Genomic DNA, 8,175 nt, shown 5'->3' with positions numbered 1-8,175 from the left:
GGACCACCTGGCAAGTGACTCTTTCTTTGTCTTTTTTGATGGTTAAATTTAAAATGTCACGGATGTTAAAATTCTGAAACATTTGACTAATTGCTTGGATTTGGAATATTTTCTTTTTCACTTTTGTCTCTGAAGTTTTAAAAAGTAGCTATTTTTTAAGAGAATGCTCTAGAAGACTTCAAGCAACACTGTCAGGTAATATTTATTCATTTGAAGTTGTACCCTCTCTTTCAGTCTTTAGGACTCTCAAAAAAGTTAAACATTTATCCTTCCAATTTGATATGCTTTAGCAAGTGCTAAGATGTTTTTGCCTTGAATTTTGAGTTTTTAATGAAGCTGAAATTAAAACTTCTATCTTGACCCAATTACAAAGGCTCTTCCTTTATGTAACGGCCTTCACCTACATGAGAATCGAGCTTGTTTGCCAACCACTCGCCACAGAAAATGAAACTCCCTAAATCTCAGTGAGACAATGTTTGCCTTTTGCTCTTCTTAAGGAAGACAGTGAAAGATTTAGACACAAAGAAAACAAATTGTTGAAATCTGGGTTCCATTCTTCCCCAGAATGTGCTTGCTCCAAAGTAGGTCAACTCTGCTATAAATCTGTTGCTATAAATCTTAACAATTCTCCTTAATTCTTTCACTGGCTACATTTGAGGGCTTGTAGGGAGGGGAACTCATCCAATTAATTAAAGAAAAACCACAGAAGAAAGAGAAAGTCTCCTGAAGTACTGATGACCCCCATCTCCAACCTAAATGAGTTCATCAACATGAAAATTATTTAAAAATTACTGCTGGCGAAGCAATTACTATACAATGGATGCTTCAGTAGCTGCCATGGGTGATCGCAAACATTCAGTCTCCCTCGTGGTGTCTGAGAAGGAGGCCGACACAGCTCCAGAGAGAGGCCACGACTGAGCTCTAGGAAGAGGAACCTGGAATGAAGCTCACCACTCTGAGCCTGACATTCCTTCCCAGAAAGCCCAGAGAGGGGCTTTTTCAAACTGAGGATTCAGCAGAAACTTGCTAGAAGGCATAGAATTCGATGTAGATATATGTGAGTGATATGAATATACTGAAAGTGTTCATCATCTCTGTGTGCATATTTTTCCTGAATTTAATTTTTTTTCTTTTCTTTGGCCTCTAACTTATACTGCTACTTTAACCACAGAGCAGTACAGTTGTTCCCAAGAGCAATCTGGCCAGAAAACAAATAGTACAATTTTGCCACTTAATAAAAATGTTTCCAGTTAAAAAATTTTTTAATGATGTATTTGTGACTTCAAAAACTTTTAAACTACTTTTCTAAATCATCACAGGCCAGCAAAATCCACAGGGTTTTAAGGGATTTTAAAAGGATCTCTAGCTTATTCTCTCCCCACATCGGAGCCTGTAAGAAATTATTCTAGAAAAATGACTTTATTAAGCTATCCCAGAAAAAAAATTTTTTCCAGTGTTCTCCAATTAACCAATCTAGGACAACACAGCTACCATCAACAAATAATTTTTCCTCTATATCTAAAAGATAGAGGTCTTTTAGTCTTCTCTGGGAGGGGGTAATGTTCTTGTATTATTATATTTATGTCTCTAAAGTTACTTTTTTAACAGTATTCATCAGCTATTGCCAAAAATATGCTGCCTAAAAATACCATTCCTAAACAACTCCAAAACTCAGTGGCATAACAAAAGTATTTATTTTCTGCTCATGCATTTGTAGTTTGTTAGAGATTTGACTAATCTAGGCTTACCTTGCCCAGGTTGATATCAGGCTGTGGTGGGCCAGGACTAGGACTACTCCATCTATCTCTCCTTCTCCGCAGATTGACAGTGTCTCGAGCCATGGACCTCCCGTGGGGAAAAGCCAGAGCACGAAGAACAAGCCCAACTCTACTGCTCACTTCCCATCCACTGACTGACATTCCTTTGGCCAAAGCAAATCACAGGACCAAACCCAACATCAGTGGAGCAAAAAAATAAACTCTACCTCTCCCAATAGGAGCAGCAAACTCCTAGGATGAAGGGTGTGGACTGGAGGACAAGTGGGAAAAATATGACCTATCATCCAGATCTTTTCCATTTTAAATTAAAGCTGTAACCGATAACCGTTGTAGGAGCCATGGAAGATCCCATAGAAAATCTGAGAAATCTTCTGGATTTAAATGTTGGCTTTTCCACTTACTGACTGGGTAAACTTGGGGAGATTGTTCAACTTTTCCAGGCTCCAGTTCCTGAATCTGTAAAATAGGACAGCACATTTACTTTATATGACTGTTGGATGACTAAATTTAGTTCTTCTACTTTGTCAATGTAAGCTTTCATAGCATCTTCCTTGGAAGTCCCTTTGAGCTCATTCCAGGCATCCCACTTGACCTTGCATTTATGGTCAGCATCGTTGTCTGTATTTATGTCACCCATAGTCAATATTTTGTAGTAGCTACAAATGAACAGCACCTCATCATCTGTTGCCTTGATCTTTTTATTTTTTTATTTTTTTTTATCCCATCTACCTCCCCCTTCCCCTGCTTTGATCTTCAGGTGCCTAACATCCTCAGCAGCTTTGTCAAACTCAGCCCGAGACATGCCAATAGGTTTGCAAGGATTCCAGGCAGCCTGTGGAGGCGGCGAGGAGCAGGAAGCAGTATAAAGCTTAGCATAATGCAAGGCCCGTAGTAAAATGCGCTCAATAAATAGTTGCTGTTAATATTGAGTTATTCATTCAACAGACATTTTTAGAGAATTTGCTACATGCCAGGCATTTTGTTAGGCCATGGTGATTTAAAGATAAATGATATAGTTCCCGAAAATGATGAGTATTCACTGTGCTTGAAACAAGTAACAGTCACTAGGGGTTTGTGGGAAAGGGACACCTTACCCAGCCTAAGCATCAGGAAAGTCTCCTGACAAAGAAGATACTTACATAGAATCTTAGAAAATAAATGGGAATTTGCTATATAGGTGGGGAAGGGAGTATAGGGTGGCCTTCCAGACTGAGGAATAACCAGAAAAAATCTGATGTGCTCAGAGGACTGAATCATTTTTTAATAGGTATGCATAGAAGGGGGAGAGAAACTGGAATGTGACTGGAACAAGGGGCAAGTGCAATTATTAGGTGTTTGCCTAACTGAAAAGTTAGATTGTATCCCAAAGTCCATTAACTCTCCAATAGTGATCAGATTGGAAACATTCATTAAATGACATCTTTTCCAATTTCCATTAACGTTACATGGTCTCATTTAAACGCCCGTGACCTGGTACAGAGAGAGGTCTGGAGTCTGCTGGAAGAGATATCTTTAGCCACTGTTCTTGGGAGGACAGAACTTTGGCATCACCTTCAATCCCTTGCAAAGCAGCAAGGATTTAATGAAGCATCCTTCTGTGCCCAGGACTCTACTTGGCACTTGAGATGAAGAGTTAGATTGGAGTGAAAAATATGAACAGACAGGAGCTTTGGTTTCTAGAGGTTCCAAACCTAAGGGTTGGGTTCCAGCCAAAGGGAACCCAAAGAGTGTTCCATAGAATTGCCGTAGCTGTAACATGTGCCTCATTCTTCCACCCCCCAAACTGCTTCATCTCAGGCCATACCCATTTTGGGGTTAAGCTTCCTATTCAGTAAGTGAGGATCACCTCCACTGAGCAGAACTGGCAAGAAATGTTTTTCTGGGTTGCATCAGTGTGGCCCTTCCTCCCCTCTTCTCACTGCTCACTGTCTTCTTGGGGAAAGAAGATGGATCAGCTGGAGGAGGGTTGAGAAATAAAGTGAGGCTTGGACTCATTTTGTGTTGCCTTTCCTTTGAGAGAGAAATAAACAGCTTGTGAAGCTCAATTCTCTACCTCCTGAGCATTAAAGATAGAGATTTTAAAAAGCTGAATCTAGGAATGAATTAGTAATGAGTTTCTGCTGAATTTTTAAAAGTTGTACTTGTCACACTATTCAGTGGTCATTAAGCCTTTCTGATGAATCCACAAGGTTTAGTTTTGTAATTTGCAAGAAATTTAGAGCTTAGTATTGTATGCTAGTGAATCCCTCAGGCCAAGGCTGTTCTTTCTAACAGTGGATGAGCACCTCCCCCTCTAAATGCTCCAGTTCCTGGGGACCCCTCATGCTGCAGCATGCTCTTTCTGGATTCCATCTCTCTAGATCCTTCTAACCTTTAGGCCAAAGCCTACTCTGCTTCTGCCACCTGAGTTCATGCAGTTCTTTCTTACCAACTCCCGCACTTAATACCTGGACCTCTATGCAAATGCTTCTATTATCTCCTCTTACGAGTTTTGGGGACCACTTTATTTCATCTCTCCCTAAGACACTGGGAGCCCAAGATCAGAGATTCCCTCCCAGACCCCCTTGCTGCCCCAGCTAAGAGCCAGTGGATGGGATTCAGCCTCTTTTGTGAACGATGCCAATGGAGCTGACCCCTCCAGGAAGGCTTTGAAGGTGGACTCTGGCTTGACCTGGGCCAAGCAGGATCTGATTCTCTAGTTTTATTTATTTCCTGTTGCCACTGTAACAACTCACAGCAAACTCGGTGGTTGAAAACAGTCCAAATAAATTATTTTACAGTTCTATAGATCAGAAGATTTTAGCAGATCTCATTGGGCTAAGGTCAAGATGTCAGCAAGCCTGCGTTTTTTGCTGGAGGTTTTAGGGAGAATCCTTCTCCTTGCCTTTTCCAGCTCCCAGGTGCTGCCCGCAGCCCTTGGCTGGTGGACTCTTCCTCCATCTTTAAAAGCAGCCCTGGTTGGTTAAGCCCTTCTCACTCTGCATCACCCTGAGACTGTGCTGCCTCTGTCTTCCCCATGGACCACCTGGGATAACCCAGGACCGTCTCCTTTTCTTCATGTCAGCTGATCAACAACCTTGATAACATCTGCTCCTTTAATCCCCCCTTGCCATGTAACTTCCCATCGTCATAGGTTCCCGGGATTAGGACAGAGACATGTTCAGGGGACCATGATTGTGCCAACCACACTAATTAACATGAGGATGTGTGAGACAAGCATTCCCAAGCTTGCTTAGTGGAGTACACATAACCAGAGATAGCCACTGGGTAGGGTGCTTCCAAGTAGGAAAAGCAGAGGAAATAGTGTGAAGCAGTGTTTCATTTCCCCAACTCAACTTCTTTTATCCTCTCAGTGTTTCAAGTTGCCAGAGAGCGGGGGCCTTTCCCTTTGTTTATGGATGTTGCTCTGACACGTTAATGACAGAGAACTTCTCTAGACTTGAAAGAGTGGGAAGGACAGATGAGATGGAAGATAAAGCCTGCCTTTCTCCCATCTGCCACAGGCCTGTCAGAGCTGTCATTTAACCTTGTTCTGTGGGGGTTTCCCTCATATATTCCACGAGGATAAGGCCATCTGCTCCCTTATCTGTAATTAGGTGCACACTTGTGCTTCTGCTGCTGTTGCACTATGTTATTATGTTTGGGGTTTTTTTAAGTATGATATGTGGCTCTCTTATTTGAATCAAGACTCCCTCAGACAATGGTACTTGTTTTCAGTTTGATTTTTGCCCTCTGCGCACCAGAGCCAGAGAGAGGGCACTGTGCTTAGTAGCCGCTCAGGTGGGTATGGAGTCGGCTGTTTAAGAAAATCTCTAGGGATGTGTGGAGTCCTTGAGTGACAGTGAGGCTTCTTACCTCTTGGGAAGGATGAGTTGCAATAAATAGGAAATCATCTGTCATCAATTATCCATTGCGAAAGCTGCTTGGCTTTTTAAATAAGGACAATACAGAAGGGTTGCTGGTCATCTGGAGAAGGAGAGAGACTAGAAGGGGAAAAGAAGTCGTAAGGTGAGTGTTGATAATTCTCATCATTTTGTCCTCAAAGAGGAAAATGCTGGTGGTGGGAGCCAAGCAAGAGGAACGGGGAGGTTTTAACCTTAGGGGCAGAGATGAAGAAGTCACTGCGGGTGTCGCAGACGTGTAGTTGGTTTATTGATGAGAGAATGAACAGGTGAAAAATAAACAGCAACTCCATTTGCCAACTTTATTTGGTGTCACATGCTCTTGTTAAGATTTTTTACACCACAGTACTAACGACTAGCACATTGATAAATTACCTGGTGGAAAAAAAACACTGAGAGGGCTTTCCTTTTAGAGAATGTGCTCGGAAAAAGCAGCTGCTCCCCTGAGCACTCATCTCAGCCTCATCTTTACTTCTGAGAACTGGAGGCCAGCGGGGAGTCAGACCATGTAGCCTGGGGAGGCTCCAGATGAACATCCTCTTGCAGTGCCAGGAGCCACACATCCTGCAAAGACGGGCATCTTGTCTGGGCATATCTGGGTAGGAGAGCTGACATAGGAGCTGCCCCTAGTCCCCTGCCAAGATCCTGCAGCCCTGCCACTTTTTGGTGGAAAAGCAAAGGAAACCCAAACTGGGTATTCGGAATACATCATTAGACTTTAGCAAAAGCAGACACTGGGGGTGGTCATAGTTTCTATCAGTGAAATCGTTTATTTTTTAATAAGTAACATAGTCACATGCTGTAAAATTTAAAAGGAAAACAAAGGATTCACAGTGAAAAGTTTTTTCCCTACCCCTGACTCCAGGCTCCTATTTACTTCCCTGGAAACAACTAATGTAATTGATTTCATCCGGATCTTGCCAGAAATATTTAGTGCATTTATAAGCAATCATGAATAAGTATTCTCTCCCCTCCCTTTTTAAATTGTATTTTAAGATTTAAAATTTTTTTAATAGACTTTATTTTTAGAACAGTTTTAGTCTCACAGCAAACTTGAGATGTTAATAATGGAGGAGGCTATGCATGAAGGGGACAGGGCATGTATGGGACATGCCCTGTCCCCTTCATGCATAGCCTCCTCCATTATTAACATCCCCCAACAGAGTGGTACATTTATTACTTGACGAAACTACATTGCTACATTGTGATCAACTCAAAGACAGATGTCTAGTGACGTGTACCCATTTTTATAGTGTAGAGTAGTTTCACTGCCCTAAAAATCCCCTGTGCTCCCCCTACTCATCACTCTCTTCCCGACTGACTCCCGGACAACCACTGATCTTTTAACTGCCTCCACAGTTTTGCTTTTTCGGAATGTCACATAGAGGGAATCATATAGTATATAGCCTTTCAAACCGACTTCCTTCACTTAGTAATACGCATTTAAGTTTTCTCCGTGCCTTATCGTAGTTTGACAGCTCAGTTCTTTTTAGTGCTGAATAATATTCCATTGTCGGTAGGTGAATGAATAAATAAATTAGTTGCTCCCAAGTTTTGGCAATTGTGAATAAAGCTGCTACAAACATCCATGTAAAGGTTCTTGTGTGAACATGCAGTTTTAGCTCATTTGGGTACATACAGAGGAGCAAAATCACTGGACTGAGTGATATCACCTCCCTTTTTACCCAAACAATAGCATTCTGTACCCAATATTCTGCCTCTTGCTTTTTTCATCTATATTTTGGAGATGACTCCATATCAGTTCCAATGAATTCTAATTGGAAGCTTTTTTAAATGTATGGAAAGGATCATGCATCTGAGCCTATGACAACCAAGACACCTTTCCCTTCAGCGGCCTTCTTATGAGACCTCACCATGGAAGATGAAAACTCCTGTAGAGGAAAAAAACATGGCATAAGTAGTTCATCAACCTTACACAATTGGGGTAGGTTACTTTCTGGAAGCAGAGACACCATCACAGGGCACACAGATAGTCACAGGATCTGGTAACAAGAACCAAGGATCTGAAGTCAGAAGCTGGTTCACACTCTGGCTCCCCCTCTTATCATTGTGGCCTTACGCCAGTCATTCATGGCTCAGGATTCCCGGTTTCCTGATCTATAAGATAAAGTCAATAAAAATGGTTATCTCGCAGGTTTTTTGAAAGAAACAAATGAGATAATGAGTGAGAGAGGGCTTTGTAATTTTTTTTTTTTTTTAGTTTAACGTGTCCTTTTTAATTAAAATTATTGAGATGACATTGCTTAATAAAATCATGTAGGTGTACAATTCACAATAATATGTCATATGTATATTGCATTGTATGTTCAAAGTTAAATATCCTTTTGTCACCGTCTATTTGACCCCCTTTACTTTTATCTATCCCCTACTCCCCGCCTTCCCTCTGGTAACCACTAATCCACTGTCTGTGTCTATGAGTCTTGTAAAATGTTAAGTGCTAGATGGCTGCATTCATTCTCTCAGCAATACTTGCC

At 41.5% G+C, this 8,175-nt stretch overlaps 1 pseudogene; it reads right to left on the bottom strand.

Moving 5' to 3' along the window:
- Positions 1–2,205: 2,205 nt before the first annotated feature.
- LOC105288373 lies at positions 2,206–2,580 on the bottom strand (annotated as a pseudogene).
- Positions 2,581–8,175: the final 5,595 nt, after the last annotated feature.

Source organism: Pteropus vampyrus, unplaced genomic scaffold, assembly GCF_000151845.1.
Source record: "Pteropus vampyrus isolate Shadow unplaced genomic scaffold, Pvam_2.0 Scaffold17, whole genome shotgun sequence".
In the NCBI taxonomy this organism is placed as follows: Eukaryota; Metazoa; Chordata; class Mammalia; order Chiroptera; family Pteropodidae; genus Pteropus; species Pteropus vampyrus.
This window is presented reverse-complemented; position numbering and strand designations above follow the sequence as displayed.